Source organism: Schistocerca cancellata, chromosome 1, assembly GCF_023864275.1.
Source record: "Schistocerca cancellata isolate TAMUIC-IGC-003103 chromosome 1, iqSchCanc2.1, whole genome shotgun sequence".
NCBI lineage: Eukaryota > Metazoa > Arthropoda > Insecta > Orthoptera > Acrididae > Schistocerca > Schistocerca cancellata.
Window position 1 is genome coordinate 1,225,401,168 of NC_064626.1, and position 16,642 is coordinate 1,225,417,809.

Here is a 16,642-nt window from a genome sequence, read left to right on the forward strand (position 1 = left end):
TGTTACCTGGTATTAGTTTCTGAATCTCATGATTACCGCTTCCAATTACATATGTTTCTATTCATCTTCGTTTGTTACACTTCAGATTTACAGTCTTCATATTTAGCTGTTTACTACGAACCACTGTTAAAAACTCATTTTTATGGTCTACGACTCTATAATTTTCATTTTCAAAAATGTTGAACTTAACGTCAAATTAAATCTGCTACACCTCCAGTTTCTTAGGAAATTTCTAGATTTCTTTCTGATGTGTTCTTTCTGTATTGTGCATGTGCTCACAAGAAACTGTAAAAAGATTTCGAACCTTCGTTTCTACATATATTCATTTTAGTTCCGTTAAAACACGTGCACTTCCAGTTTTTGTTCTGGAAGAAAATGTTGAAGGACATGACATTCTTCTCGTCAGATTTACTTATGCATTACTTCTTCTTTCTTTTACCTAGTATTTATGCCGTATAATAAACGGTCTCCTTTTCCAGAATATGGAAAATTTTACTTCACTGAACATTGCGGCTGGATGCTCTCCTGACGCTACAGTTGTCATAGCAACCTAAGGGCTTGAAGTAGTATGCGTCATCTGCCTATGAATTTTGTATCGTACGTATTTTAAGTGTTTCTGAAGCGTATCCTCTGTGGAAAATTTTGAGGAACAGCGCAGCGTTTGCCTGCACGAGTATGGGAAACCGTGTAAAAGCAGAGTCAGTTCGGCAGGTGTAGCAGCCTATGGGTGATAACCCGCCAGGAAAAAACTTTTCAGGTGTGGCTCACCTCCTGGAAACTAGAGTCCTGCGTGTTAGAATATATGAGCATATGAATGTATTACCTCTTCTACGTATACAATACTGACTATTGTTTTTCCACTGAAGAATCTATCAATGACGTTATTTATGGTGTTGCTATTTAGTGCACCATACTCATCTTGGACAGAAATCAGTCGGTTAAAGTAACTCTTTGTACAAGTACTGTAATGCAGTCACATCAGCAATACTCTGAGAAAAGTGCGATAACAAAGTCTATCAATATCTACAGCTGAGTACAAATAATTTCGTATAAACGCATATTCATAAAAATTCAGTTGTATCATGTTATATGTTCATATTATATAGAGGGTGAGTCACCTAACATTACCTCTGGATATATTTCGTAAACCACATCAAATACTGACGAATCGATTCCACAGACCTAACATGAGGAGAGGGGCTAGTGTAATTGGTTAATACAAACCATAAAAAAATGCACGGAAGAATGTTTTTTAACACAAACTTATGTTTTTTAAATGGAACCCCGTTAGTTTTGTTAGCACATCTGAACATATAAACAAATACGTAATCAGTGCCGTTTGTTGCATTGTAAAATGTTAATTACATCCGGAGATATTGTAACCTAAAGTTGACGCTTGAGTACCACTCCTCCGCTGTTCGATCGTGTGTATCGGAGAGCACCGGATTACGTAGGGATCCAAAGGGAACGGTGATGGATCTTAGGTACAGAAGAGACTGGAACAGCACATTACGCCCACATGCTAAGACCTTTTTATTGGTCTTTTTCACTGACGCACATGTACATTACCCCGAGGGGTGAGGTACACGTACACACGTGGTTTCCGTTTTCAATTACGGAGTGGAATAGAGTGTGTCCCGACATGTCAGGCCAATAGATGTTCAATGTGGAGGCCATCATTTGCTGCACACAATTGCAATCTCTGGTATAATGAATGTCGTACACGCCGCAGTACATCTGGTGTAATGTCGCCGCAGGCTGCCACAATACGTTGTTTCATATCCTCTGGGGTTGTAGGCACATCACTGTACACACGGTACCTGTCCTGAGGCTGACCTCACTTGCTAATAGTTTACATCTACATCTACATATATACTCCGCTAGACACCAAACGGTGTGTGGCGGAGAGCACATTTCGCGCCAAAGTCTTATTTCTCCCCCTCTGTTCCACTCGAGGATCGCGCGCGCGTTGGGTGAGGGGGGGGGGGGGGGGAGGGGGAGGACGACTGTCTGAACGCTTCAGTACGAGCTCTTATTTCCCTTATCTGTGAATGGTGATCATTGCGCGATTTGAAAGTTGGTGGTAACAATATATACTCAACATCGGATTTCGGAATTTAGTGAGCAGCCCCTCCCGTTTAGCGCGTCGTCTATCTGCAAGTGTGTCCCACTTGAAACTTTCTATGAGATTTGTAACTCTCTCAAGATGACTAAATGTACCAGTAACGAATCTTGCCGCTCTTCTTTGGACCTTCTCAATCTCTTGAATCAGACCCAACTGGTAACGGTCCCATATAGACGAACAATACTCTAACACTGGACGAACTAACGTAATGTAAGCAATTTCCTTTGTTGAAGGACTGCATCGCTTCAAGATTCTATCAATAAACCGCAATCTAGAGTTCGCCCTACCCGTTACTCGTGTAATCTGATCGTTACATTTGAGATAATTTCGAATAGTCACACCCAGATAGTTGACGGACGTTACCGCTTTCAAAGACTGGGCATTTATTGGGTACTCTTACATTAATGGGGATTTTCGTCTTGTTATACGCAGTAGGTTACACTTATTAATATTGAGAGATAACTGCCAGTCATTACACGACGCATTTATTTTCTGCAAATCCTCATTGATTTGTTCACAACTTTCGTGTGATACTACTTTCCTCGGCCATCCTGATTTAGGTTTTCCGTGATTTCCCTAAATCGCTCCAGGCAAATGCTGGGATGGTTCCTTTGAAAGGGCACTGTCGATTTCCTTCACCATCCTTCCTTAGTCCGATGAGACCGACGACCTCGCTGTCTGGTCTCCTTCCCCCAAAACCTCCCACCCTACTACTTTCCTGTGGGGTACAGCATCATCGGCAGACAGTCTAAGGCCGCTGTCAACACCATCAACCAGATCGCTTATGTAAATCTTAAAAAGCAGAGGACTTACTACGCTGCCCCTAGTTTAGACTGGGAGCCTGCGGTGAAGTTCTTGCTGTACCGACAATGTGACTTCATACGTCTCGGACTCGTTGTTTGTCGAGGGCACACTTATTCGTTTTTGATTTACCAGTCTTGGTGTTTGGTATCCTTGTACACTGTGTCGTATAAGTGAGCCAGTTTGGTCCTTGGTACGACCAGCAAACGGGAGTGTCACAAACTGAAATCTACCGTGATTTCAGGGCTCTGGTAGAGAGTAAATTGCGCTCTGTCTGCCTGATCATTAGATCGTGAAATTTTAGCATTTCTTTTGTGGCTGCAAGCTATTCATAGGTGCCGCCCCCACGTCTGACCTACACCACACACATTCGCCTGCTGCAAGTTACATCGGCACACGGAGCAAACAGGATAACAATGCCTCTGTGGCATTGTCAGGCTGTACCGATCTCAATCGCCACTTGCTCTCAGCTGCACCTGTGTAGAGAAACTTCATTAGATTTGATCAATCAAAGTCTTCTCAGCGTCAGATCAACTCAGATTGCGTTATCCACGATTTTAGGTCCAGAGTACTTGACTCACTCCACTATTACTGTCTCTGCCACCCAGGATCCTTGTACAGTGTAAATCACCCGTTAGTTGTCTACGGTATTGAATCATAACTTGTTTGGCATAATTAATGTCTGTCTTGGGAAAATAAATCTTGTCAGTACACTAACTTTTGCCTGCAATCTCAATCATTTAAATATACCTTTCAAAGTCCATGGTAGAGTGAAATTTTAAAAAAGTCCTTCAGCGGACAACAGATCGTGGCCTGAAAATATGCTAGCGTAGCCTGACTTTGTTTCACATTTAACAATAACACCAACAGATCACGGAGAAAGAGCAGATCAGTTAACTATAACCGCAACCGGCGTGTGGCTATAATCGGAGCACGTCCAGGAGCCAGCTAGATATCAGAGAACATAGCGTTCAATGTTTTAGAACGCAAATCTTCACCAGGAACGACGACCGGGGTGCAGTCGCCCTGTAGCAGTTATAGTCCTGACGTTTAACATGCCAGCAGCGGATCAACTCCGAAACGATCAGGGGCATGTACAGCAGAAAGTAAATTTTTTCTCAAGACTGCACATCCATGTAGTAGCCCATGAGCAACGGTCACTGGTTGCACATGTGTTGATGTGTCTAGCCGCACTGGCGGAAGACTCGTACAGTTCTCTCGTGGGCTCGGCCGCACTGCCCTCGTGTGGTCAGAGAGAAATTCCGTGAGGCACGCTATCCAGAAATCTTTCGTAAGACGAGATCGGTTACTCCGGTACAGCGGGATCGATTTTAGCCGACCTCGGCTAAAGCACAGCAGAGCAGAGTATGATTTCCTTGGAAAACTTTATTTTTAGTTTCAAAGCAAGTATCGCAGTCCTGTCCTTCCGTATCAGTAGTGTTGTTTTAATATTCTATTTGAGAAAGAAGTTCGCATTCTGACATAAAATCTGTAGCAATACATACACTCCTGGAAATGGAAAAAGAACACATTGACACCGGTGTTGGCCGTCGAATGGCGCTAGCTGCGCAGCATTTGTGCACCGCCGCCGTCAGTGTCAGCCAGTTTGCCGTGGCATACGGAGCTCCATCGCAGTCTTTAACACTGGTAGCATGCCGCGACAGCGTGGACGTGAACCGTATGTGCAGTTGACGGACTTTGAGCGAGGGCGTATAGTGGGCATGCGGGAGGCCGGGTGGACGTACCGCCGAATTGCTCAACACGTGGGGCGTGAGGTCTCCACAGTACATCGATGTTGTCGCCAGTGGTCGGCGGAAGGTGCACGTGCCCGTCGACCTGGGACCGGACCGCAGCGACGCACGGATGCACGCCAAGACCGTAGGATCCTACGCAGTGCCGTAGGGGACCGCACCGCCACTTCCCAGCAAATTAGGGACACTGTTGCTCCTGGGGTATCGGCGAGGACCGTCTCCATGAAGCTGGGCTACGGTCCCGCACACCGTTAGGCCGTCTTCCGCTCACGCCCCAACATCGTGCAGCCCGCCTCCAGTGGTGTCGCGACAGGCGTGAATGGAGGGACGAATGGAGACGTGTCGTCTTCAGCGATGAGAGTCGCTTCTGCCTTGGTGCCAATTATGGTCGTATGCGTGTTTGGCGCCGTGCAGGTGAGCGCCACAATCAGGACTGCATACGACCGAGGCACACAGGGCCAACACCCGGCATCATGGTGTGGGGAGCGATCTCCTACACTGGCCGTACACCACTGGTGATCGTCGAGGGGACACTGAATAGTGCACGGTACATCCAAACCGTCATCGAACCCATCGTTCTACCATTCCTAGACCGGCAAGGGAACTTGCTGTTCCAACAGGACAATGCACGTCCGCATGTATCCCGTGCCACCCAACGTGCTCTAGAAGGTGTAAGTCAACTACCCTGGCCAGCAAGATCTCCGGATCTGTCCCCCATTGAGCATGTTTGGGACTGGATGAAGCGTCGTCTCACGCGGTCTGCACGTCCAGCACGAACGCTGGTCCAACTGAGGCGCCAGGTGGAATTGGCATGGCAAGCCGTTCCACAGGACTACATCCAGCATCTCTACGATCGTCTCCATGGGAGAATAGCAGCCTGCATTGCTGCGAAAGGTGGATATACACTGTACTAGTGCCGACATTGTGCATGCTCTGTTGCCTGTGTCTATGTGCCTGTGGTTCTGTCAGTGTGATCATGTGATGTATCTGACCCCTGGAATGTGTCAATAAAGTTTCCCCTTCCTGGGACAATGAATTCACGGTGTTCTTATTTCAATTTCCAGGAGTGTAGTTTTTTTTATTGTGGTGCTGTATAATTTTTCGCCCTTGTGAGGCAAACTGAACTGCTACTTGATTGATAAGTAGCGGCTCCAGTCTCGTAAAGTGACATACGGCCGGGAGAGCGGTGTGCTGACCACTTGCTCCTCTATATCCGCACCGGGTGACGCCTGTGAGCTGAGGATGACACGGCGGCCAGTCGGTCCGGTTGGGCTTTCCGAGGCCTGTTTGGAAGGAGAGGAGTACGATTTTTCGCTTCGCTTCTTGTGACCGTACTTGAAAGTATTTTTCGTTAATTACGTCGTTTTCCAATTCCACTGATCTATGAGTCTAAGGTAAAGTGCTGCTGTTGTCTTCATATAAATATTAGTGACACGAAATGGGTTTTATATGGTCCGTATGACTGATCATTGCGTAATAAGATTTGTGAGGAGGTGTAGCTGTTTATTCTCTAGAAAATTAATTCATTGTCTTTCCACTGTCAGCCGGTCATGAATAGGGCCTTCCAGGAATTTTAAGGTGAAAATATTATCTCTGAGAATCGTAACAGTGGTACAACTATTAGGATTCGAAGAGTTCGGTGGAACAAACGTTTGCTCACAGTAATCTCATCCCAGGTATCAGCACTTTAAACTCCTTACAGCTAGTGCTAAAGAAGGGCAATATGGGGTCGGATCAAGTGGCAGCGGAAACCTCCAGTCTCTCGTCAATATTCTCTTTATTCTTTCAGCCAGTATTAGTGCAATTAATAATAAATATAGCACAGTGGCAACAGAATTTCACACTTAATGCTGCTGAAGTTTCAGGTTTGTGTACAGCCTATTATTAGTTATAAAGTGGCAATAGAAGTGGAGAAATACAGAGACCGAAATGTTATCTAAAACTCGTACAGAAATCAGACATTAGATCTTGGAGTCGAAGACCGAGAAAAGGAAGCACGAATTGAGGTGGCAGACTGGCTTCTTACCTATTACCCAGTCAGAAATCTGAGTAGCCTGTGTAGGAAATCAAGGAGAAATCCGGAAATCCAATTTCATTTCCGGACGAAAAATAAAAGCTTAATGATTGGCCAGTGAGATTGTACTCATAATGCTGCCAAGACGCTAAAGGATGGGGAGGATCTGTTGAACAAAATGAATAAGGGCTTGGGAAGAGTTGATAACATTAGCTACGACATATGTAAAACAATGCAAGTGGCGACTAGTCAAATTATATTGGGAAAACAGATACTAAATATAATTGACCAAACTTTTTTTTTTGGGCAGTAAAGGAACTGGCAGAAGAAGAAGTAAAATGCAGACGTGCGACAGCAAGAAAAGCTTTTCTGATGAAGATCGATATTTTAACATGTAATATAAATTTAAGTATTGGAGATTTTTCAAAAATTATTTGCCTGGAATATAGGGTTGTACTGAAGCGAAAGGTGAACGATAAGCGGGAAAGAAGTTGAATGAAGCGTTTGTATGTGACAATACGGAACAAAGCTAAAGATTAGATGGGTACACGTGTTAATAAATGGAGAGGTTCTGAATTGATTCGGGGAGAAAAGACATTTAAGGCACAACTGAGGTAAAAGAAGGGATCGGGCAATAGGACACCTTCTAAGGCATAAAAAAAAGTTTCGAAGTGTGTGTGTGTGTGTGTGTGTGTGTGTGTGTGTGTAGAGATGGGCGGGCTGTGGGGTGGATTATGGAGTGGGAGGGGTGGGGGGGGGGGGATGAATCTAGACCAAAGTTTTACTACAAGTATTAGGAACAAATGAAAGTAAGTTGCAATATACGGAGATGAAGAGGCTTGCAAAGCGTCAGCTTGCAGATCTGTCTTCAGATGGAAACCAAGAGATCAGTCGAGCTTGTTACAGGATGAGTACTCGCACTCTTTATGGCGTTAAGGCCTGAACTGCTGGTCCTTTGAACCTCATGAAACTGGTGGTTAGGACTCTCTCACCATGTCTCACTAAAGTTACCATTATTCAAAACATTTGCGCCTTTTTTTGCTTCACTCATCATCCTGAAGGAGTGGGATTTAGATGTCAAAACCACCATCCAGGTTGAGGTATTTTGTTGAATTTTCGAAAAAGTAGAGGCGAGGAATGGAATAGTTCCTTCACCAATACTAAATAGAATGATTTTGGCTAATCCTGTGTCTCCTGTACTCTTGTTACTTCTCCTATGACGCTGACGCACAAAGTGTGTTTCACAGGACCCTACAGTTACTGAGAAACCAAGCCACTCACATAACGGGCCAATAAATAGGACGTAATCTCCATTGTTCAATTCAGAAGTTGTGGCAAATGTACGTGAGGTAGGCTAACGTGCAGCGACAAATAATACGGAAAATGTGAGGTGAAATGCGTGCGTGGCTTGTTTACGTTTCAGCGGACACTGTGGGCGATATTTTATTCCGCGTGGGCACTTTCGCAAGCGCCTACGTCACCCGGACGGGCAGCGCTCGCGGCGAAATGCACAAAATTGGCCCCGCGCGCCGCGGTGCCGCGAGAGAGGCTGGCTGTTGCTGAAAGCCCGCAGTGCTCGAACGTACTCAGAATATTACCGAACTGGAATAACAAGGGCTCTCCAGCCTCAACGTGTTCGCCCCCATTGACGCCGCACCGAGTCCGCCGAGCGCTGAAAGGGGAACTCGGCTCACAGCCGGGGGACTGGGGACGCTGCTCCCGGCCGAAACGGTTTCTAAAGAGGTCCATGACTTGTCACGCGTCATACCGCCATTAACGACAGATCGACTGAGCACCCGGCCAATCTCAGTTTCTTGCGAGGTGTTTGAAAACGTCTTTCACTTTCGTGCCTGTCTCTCAGACAAGTGATTTACCTCAAGTATCCTTCTCTTTTGCTTTCTCTACATCTACATCTACATCTACATCCATACTCCGCAAGCCACCTGACGGTGTGTGGCGGAGGGTACCTTGAGTACCTCTATCGGTTCTCCCTTCTATTCCAGTCTCGTATTGTTCGTGGAAAGAAGGATTGTCGGTATGCCTCTGTGTGGGCTCTAATCTCTCTGATTTTATCCTCATGGTCTCTTCGCGAGATATACGTAGGAGGGAGCAATATACTGCTTGACTCTTCGGTGAAGTTATGTTCTCGAAACTTTGACAAAAGCCCGTACCGAGCTATTGAGCGTCTCTCCTGCAGAGTCTTCCACTGGAGTTTATCTATCATCTCCGCAACGCTTTCGCGATTACTAAATGATCCTGTAACGAAGCGCGCTGCTCTTCGTTGGATCTTCTCTATATCTTCTATCAACCCTATCTGGTACGGATCCCACACTGCTGAGCAGTATTCAAGCAGTGGGCGAACAAGCGTACTGTAACCTACTTCCTTTGTTTTCGGATTGCATTTCCTTAGGATTCTTCCAATGAATCTCAGTCTGGCATCTGCTTTACCGACGATCAACATTATATGATCATTCCATTTTAAATCACTCCTAATGCGTACTCCCAGATAATTTATGGAATTAACCGCTTCCAGTTGCTGACCTGCTATTTTGTAGCTAAATGATAAAGGATCTATCTTTCTGTGTATTCTCAGCACATTACACTTTTCTACATTGAGATTCAATTGCCATTCCCTGCACCATGCGTCAATTCGCTGCAGATCCTCCTGCATTTCAGTACAATTTTCCATTGTTACAACCTCTCGATACACCACAGCATCATCTGCAAAAAGCCTTTTGGTTCAACTAGCGACTATGCGAAAATTTTATTTTCTTCTCATTGGGTTTTCTCCTTCCTTCCCACATCCTAGCTTCTGTTCTCCATGTATTGTTCCACTGCTTTTCAGATCACAGTACACCTGTTTTCTTATTCATTTTCCTTGGAATCTTGCCGGCCGTGGTGGTCATGCGGTTCTAGGCGCTGCAGTCTGGAACCGCGCGACTGCTACGGTCGCAGGTTCGAACCCTGCTTCGGGCATGGGTGTGTGTGATGTCCTTAGGTTAGTTAGGTTGAAGTAGTTCTAAGTTCTAGGGGACTGATGACCTCAGATGTTAAGTCCCATAGTGCTCAGAGCCTTGGAATCTTTCCCTACTTCCTCTCATTTGACGTTTTGTGTTTCTAATGAATTCAGCTAAATACCTAGGGGTCACAATTACGAACAGTTTAAACTAGAATCAGCACATAGAAAAAGCTATGTGGCGGGCGAAGCAAAGCTTGAGAGTACATGAAGATGGAGCAACAAATCCACTAAAGAGACACACCACTCTTTTGCGTCTTATGAAGTATTGCTGCGTTGTATGGCAACTTTACAAGCGAGGACTTATGAAGGAAATGAGAAAAGTTTAGAGAATGGCAGCTCATTTTGAATTATTACGACTTAGAGACAATTATTCACGAATATGGCTTGGCCAACATTGAAACAAAGCCGTTTTCCACTGCGGTGAGATATTTTCCAGGAATTTCTCCCCCAAATTTCCAGATTATTTTATTCGCTCTCAACTGCATAGACAGAACCGGCCATAGCTATAAAACACGGATATCGCAGGTCTCAGGAAAGATTTAGAGTTTCCTTCATATGAAGTGCGTCTTGATGATGGAATAGTAGAGAAATAGTTGGAAAGTGGTTCTATGTAGCCTATGCCAAACACATAAGCGTCAATTTCAGAATAATCATTTATGCGTGGATTTCTAAATATTTTTATTGAGTCGTATTAAGCTTTTTGTTAGTCTTTAAATAATAGATTTCAGCTGTCAGTCGTCCTTTGGAATTTTTATTGTCAGATCTAGATTTCAGCTAGAAAACAGCTATTCTCAATGCTAAGCATACAACAGATACATAGTTAGATGACGTCATAAAAAAGTTGCAATTAATGGCTTAACTCATATTGTAACCTCCCCACAAAATTGTATAAATAATAATATGAATATGATTCTAATTTTAGTGTAAACTCCCCACAAAATTAAATAAATATTAATAATAATAATATGATTCAAATTTTTATGTAACCTCAGAACAAAATTGGTTCCCATTTATAATCTCCCTACAGAAATTCATTCACATTTAACCTCCACACAAAATTTGTTTCCCTTTTAATGTACCCACAAAATTCTTTTCTCATCTCATGTAAGCTCGAAACAGAAAAATTCCTAAACCTCGTAATAAAAAAATAAATTCAGTAACCTGGTAAATTTTGGACGACAGCAGTGCTGCGTCATGGCCCTGTAAGATCATTCTGAATAAAAAAGGAAAAATTCTTTCCTTAATAAAATTGTCGAATATATCTGCTCTTACAATAAATTTTTCCGGCACAGCTCTGTGCAATGCTGGCCGATAGATTGGTCATTTATGAAAGGAAGCAACTGATTTTTCTTTTGCAACTATCGGAATGATCATGGATTGGAGAAATTAGTAAATTCTTTGAATTGAAATGAATGCTTGTTAGAAATTACTTTATATGACAAAGATTATTATTAGGAGATTTTTAAAAGATTTACATGGGAGTTCAGATAACATTACTAGATATGCGCGAGGCTGCTTTTTACCTTATACAATAATACTCAGGCTCCGGCATCGCTGCACCGCGACCGACCAGCCAACACGATACACCATACCAGACCAGAGCAGACTCCAGACTAGCGCAGACTAGCCACAACTTACTGCTACAGCTACACAGTTCGTACTGCAGTCAACACTGCTCTCTGGTCAGCGATTCTCTTATACCTTACATATCGCAGGCAGCGCATGAGCAACACATCGAAATTACATCTGCTCAGACCTCTTACATAAAATTACATTTGCTCGGACCTCTTACAATATGGTTTATATATTTCATACCACTATCCTTTTTTGGTCAACGCATGTAATGCCTGTTGGTCTGGCTTTGTACACAGTTCATTGAATACTAATGTTTGCGGAAGGCGGGCTGTGTGGAGAACACATCGGTTGGTTATATAGATCTGGTATATCTAGATCTGCCAATAAAAATTCCAAAGGACGACTGAGAGCTGAAATCTATTATTTACAAATCAAAATAACGGTCACTGCGTACAACAGCCTCTGAATGGAGGGTAATCTGATGTTGTTGTTAGTTTCTGTTATTTTCTGTTTGAGATATGCGAACATTCGTTCTGTGAACCTATTGTCACCCATTCTCTACGAAAGTGTCCAAAAATTTCAGTCTGCTATTCTCTGTCGTTTCTGTTTTCATGTCCATATTTCTGTATATTTTACTCTAGCTTCTAAATTTTCATGATTGCTGGGGTTTCATTGGACCTAAAACATTTCTCGTAATATTTCTCTTTGATGTTTCTACTTGGTCGTGTAGAAGTATTTTGTTTTCACTGTCATTTTAGAATGCATAATCTTTTTATTTCTCCGTATGCATTTTTACTGAAAGTATATTTTGTTATTTCATGTGCTCTTTCCGTTACGTGTACCAGTTTTTCTTAAACTCTCTCTCGTAAAGATAACTGAGATTTGAATTCAGGGCAATCCTCATGCATGCCGACTATATTTCGTCGAAATCAGGCAAATCTTAAGGAAACATGATGTCAAAATTAATCTTCCGTACACCTACAAAGACCTGTGATCTTTTCCGTTCAGCAAGAGACGATGTGGGATTGAGGAGAGCTGGAATCTATACAATATCACGCCATTCTGGCGAAGCCTGCGTCTGTCACACATCGCCCACAGCGTGTGACAGATGATCGCCATACTTCCCTTTCACAGCCCAGTAAGTCATGGCCGAGCATCATATCTCCAGAGAATAATGTCTGAATTATTGTGCCATAGAAATCTTCGCCTCGACTAGATACTTCTACGATTCGATTATTAATGAAGGTAGGAGTGCTTTTGGCGCACAATCCTATTAATCGCGACGGCGGCATACAACAGAATAAAGCGAGGTACCCGGTGATTTCTTTAATATCTGCAGGAAGAAAATATTTTATTATTAAAATTTTATTGGTTTGACATCTGAATTTTATCTCTGCGAGTATGCATTTCGAAAGGGAGCGCTCTCGTGATATCGTCATTATGCACGCTATGCATGCAAACTATAGATGGAGCAATAGTCAATGATGTCACGACACTGGACAGAGGTAACTCATACAGCGGACTGCCTTTGTGCATGCGTCTCCGTGCCAATTTCTGACTGTCAAATTGTTGGTACTTTTTTATGTTAAAAATAAATTAGGTTTGCTCTGCAGAAATTCTTAAACTTGCTCTACTGGCTATCTCTACCAAGAGATGGACTTACAAAACTGCAAGTTTATACTTCATAAATTAATAGTGACCTCAGCATTTTATCCTTGTAGTAGTATGTCTGCACGAATAAGAATGTACATAAACTGGTGTTGTTATACTACATCGCCTTTTGGTCATGCATCCGGGTCAGATATATTCTTTGATACGATATTTCAGCTGACAGCCATCTTCAGAGTGGTTCAGTGACATAATTAAAACCACTTGCCCCAGTATTATGGAGTAAATGTGTATGCGTCAGAGACAAGCAAGAGACGGAAGGTTAAAAAGAAAATGAATGTCTAACAGGTGGTTTACACTTGTGAAAGCGGTGTGGAGGATCTTGTTTATAGAGGAGCCATTATTTTGAAAAACAATCACTACATGATTATAGTCTCTGTTTACTTGTTCTGATTTTCAGAACTGTCTTTGTCTCTAACAAAACTGGTACAACTGGCCCTCAAAAACGTGTTGTTACTTTCTTCGATAAGTGATTGAAATGCTTCGAATTAAACTTTTGGTTAAACGATTGGTTTTCTTACCTGATTTTTCTGATTTTTTTCCTTGTACATGAATGATGGATACTAAGCAGAATAACATGCTGTCATTTACTTCTTAGTGAACAACAACGGAAGATTTCCAACATAAACTATACACTACATAATAGGTACAAGGTTGACGTCATTGGCACGGGCAGCTTTCATAGTTGGGTCGGGACATGTACTAAAGTACAAGCCTTCATTTATAATAAGTAGAGGAGTTGTATGCCATAAAAGGGGCTACCACGAAAATAGAATCAAAGAAAAAGTGTACCACTATCAGAAAATCTTTTATAGACCTTCTAATATAGTGTTGTGTATTAGCTGACTTTTATTGTATAAGAGATCGATTTCTACACACTGAAATGGAATATGTTTATAACCTAGGAAAAAGTGCCTTTACTTGAAATATTCTGATTCATTTTTGAAATTCTGCTCTTGAAGGTATATGTAAGTGAATTCAATACACAGAGGGATACTTATTAACTTTTAAACCCCCGCAGCGACGTACATCACCCTGAGACAAATAATTTAGAACAGGACACAAAGGGCTGCAAATGTCGGGATATATCGCAAAAGTGGACGAAAAATGTTGAATAGGTGACGTCACCAGATGATGTACCTCAGCGCTTGGGTTTGTCTGTCCTACCCAGGCTCCCCTTTTTTCATTCCTGCATAATCCGATGTAATATGTTACTGTTCGCGGTCTTGATACTACACGACTACGATAAATCGGTTTACATTTAACGACGCTGATCAATTTGGTGGCCAGCAAGATCTCCGGATTCAAACACACTACATTGTTTTCTTTTGGTATTGTATGAGGAAGTAGCTCACAGCACCTCATTGGAGTCCATGATGGACCTCGTATCTCGCTTAGTCGTTGCCGCAGCGGAGATCCAAAATATGGAGGGAATTTTAGAGCATCTGCGTAAAGGGGCGACTGAATGATGCATTCAAGCAAACGGTGCAGACTTCGAACACCTTTTCCGCCACACTTCGCGAATGTTTGGTTCCATTCAGGGCCCACGGCAAGTCAGTATTTAACTGAAACGGTACCAACTAAACATCTTGATTTTGTCGTGTGCTATCGAGAACTTGCATGTATTTAAGCACGCAGGCAAGAATTATTTAACTCCTGTGAAATAGTTACTCACTCCGTGCCAGACTCGGCTGCTGGCTCTCGTAAGACCTGCAGTGTCACTTGCTGTGACACACCTGCCGTGCCCCGACATTCTCGTTGGCCTCAGAAAGCGATGTGTGGTGTAACTCTAGTCGTGAGAGTCATGCACTACATTGCTCCTCAGTACATTTTATAAACAAGCCATTAGGCCACAGACATGTCATTCTACTGGTGTGACGGGATGACGGGTCGCTGTTTAATAATGAAATTTGAGCACCACCAATTTTAATTTTTGCTAATGTACAGAGAGCTAAAACGTATTTCTAATCTAACAAGTACAGTACGTTAGTAATATGAATTAAGAGAGCTGTGGAGAGGAAAACAAACATTTTTGACACTGTTTTCTCTAAAATTACATTGTTGCAGAAAATGCCCAAATTCGAAACTACCAAATGTCATTACCAGTAACAGCAGGACAACACCGCTGAACAAACCGAAACATTTTCGCTGCTACCCAGCTTCCGCATGTTTGTCACTGACTGCTTGTCGTTCTAAGCCCATAGCTCCAAAATGGTGCGTTCCCGATGTCGGTAAACTGGAAAATTTTGGTCGATTCCATATAGCCTACTCCGCTGTTGTTTCATAATCAGGTTTTATTTCTTCCCGAGTATTGGTTGTTAATGTGTTTACATCTGCTTAACTCCTATAAGAAATCCGTTGGCGGATTTACACAAAAAATGATTCAAATGGTTCTGAGCACAATGGGACTTAACATCTGAGGTCATCAGTTCACTAGAACTTAGAACTACTTAAACCTAACTAGCCTAAGGACATCACACACATCCATGCCCGAGGCAGGATTCGAACCTGCAACCGTAGCGGTCGCGCGGTTCCAGACTGAAGCGCCTAGAACCGCTCGGCCACAGGGGCTGACCAGATTTACACATAGCTACTCCAGTGACAATGTGGTTTATATCTCCTGCTATTCTTTAATAATATTCAAATTAAGGATTATTTCGTACGTGTGTTCGTTGAAGATAGCTGGTGAATGACCGGTGATTAAAGCTGATGCGTATCATTTAACCTAGAAAATTGTTCGGAAGCAAGACTTACAGGATATTTTCGGACGTATTTGCGTTTAGATACTTGCAGTTGTCTTCCCTTTGCCGTGCTTCTTCTCTACAGTGTTGTACTAATGTTGGATCGCTATAGACTTCTCAAGTGTACCTTTTTGGGTGGCATTGTCTATGAACTCATTTATTAAGACAAGGTTATCGTCGCATCGACATCTACGGAGAGATCACTGTTACGGATGCGACGGGTCAGTTGTGTAAATACTACGACCTTTTAGGGCAGGACAAGAACGTTTACGAAGGTATAAGAAATTTTCTGGTAGCTAATGGCCAATTGGGCACATAGAACTGTTTGGTCCTGACCATATGACGCGACCGCACACTCAGTTCCTCAAACAGCGAAGACATGAAGGAAAGTATTCCAGACATCACAATAATGTGCATAAAGCCGGAATCAGCAACTCTGTCTGGAAATCCTAACCCACATTACTAATCTGACCTGTAATTGATTTCCCAGTGATGTCGTTGCTGTGTTGACAGTCCCGGTCTTGGAGGAACTTCCATGTAGCTCGATCGTTGGAAGCTAAATTTGAGCACTTACCCAAGGAGACACTTTGATGGGATGATTAAATATGCATGCACGCCTGGTTGCTTGTCGCTAATGAGACACCGTCACTCAGACCCGCAGTGCGGTGAGACGTAAGGACGTGCGGAAGTTCCGGCGACAGGCGGTGAGTAATTAACCGTAAGCCGGAACACGCAGCCTGGCTATTAATCACGTTCACCGCCAGTTGGCGCCGCGGATGGTTTCTTTCAGTACACCAGCCACCTCATGTGCACCGTCAGGCTCTGACAGGAAGACAATGGTTGCTAAATGGAGACGAAAGCAAGGGGAGAAACAGCTGCCTGGAGACGGTATTATTCTCGTAGCCGTTGCAGCAACTAAGCATCGTTATGTCACGAAGTACAGCCTTG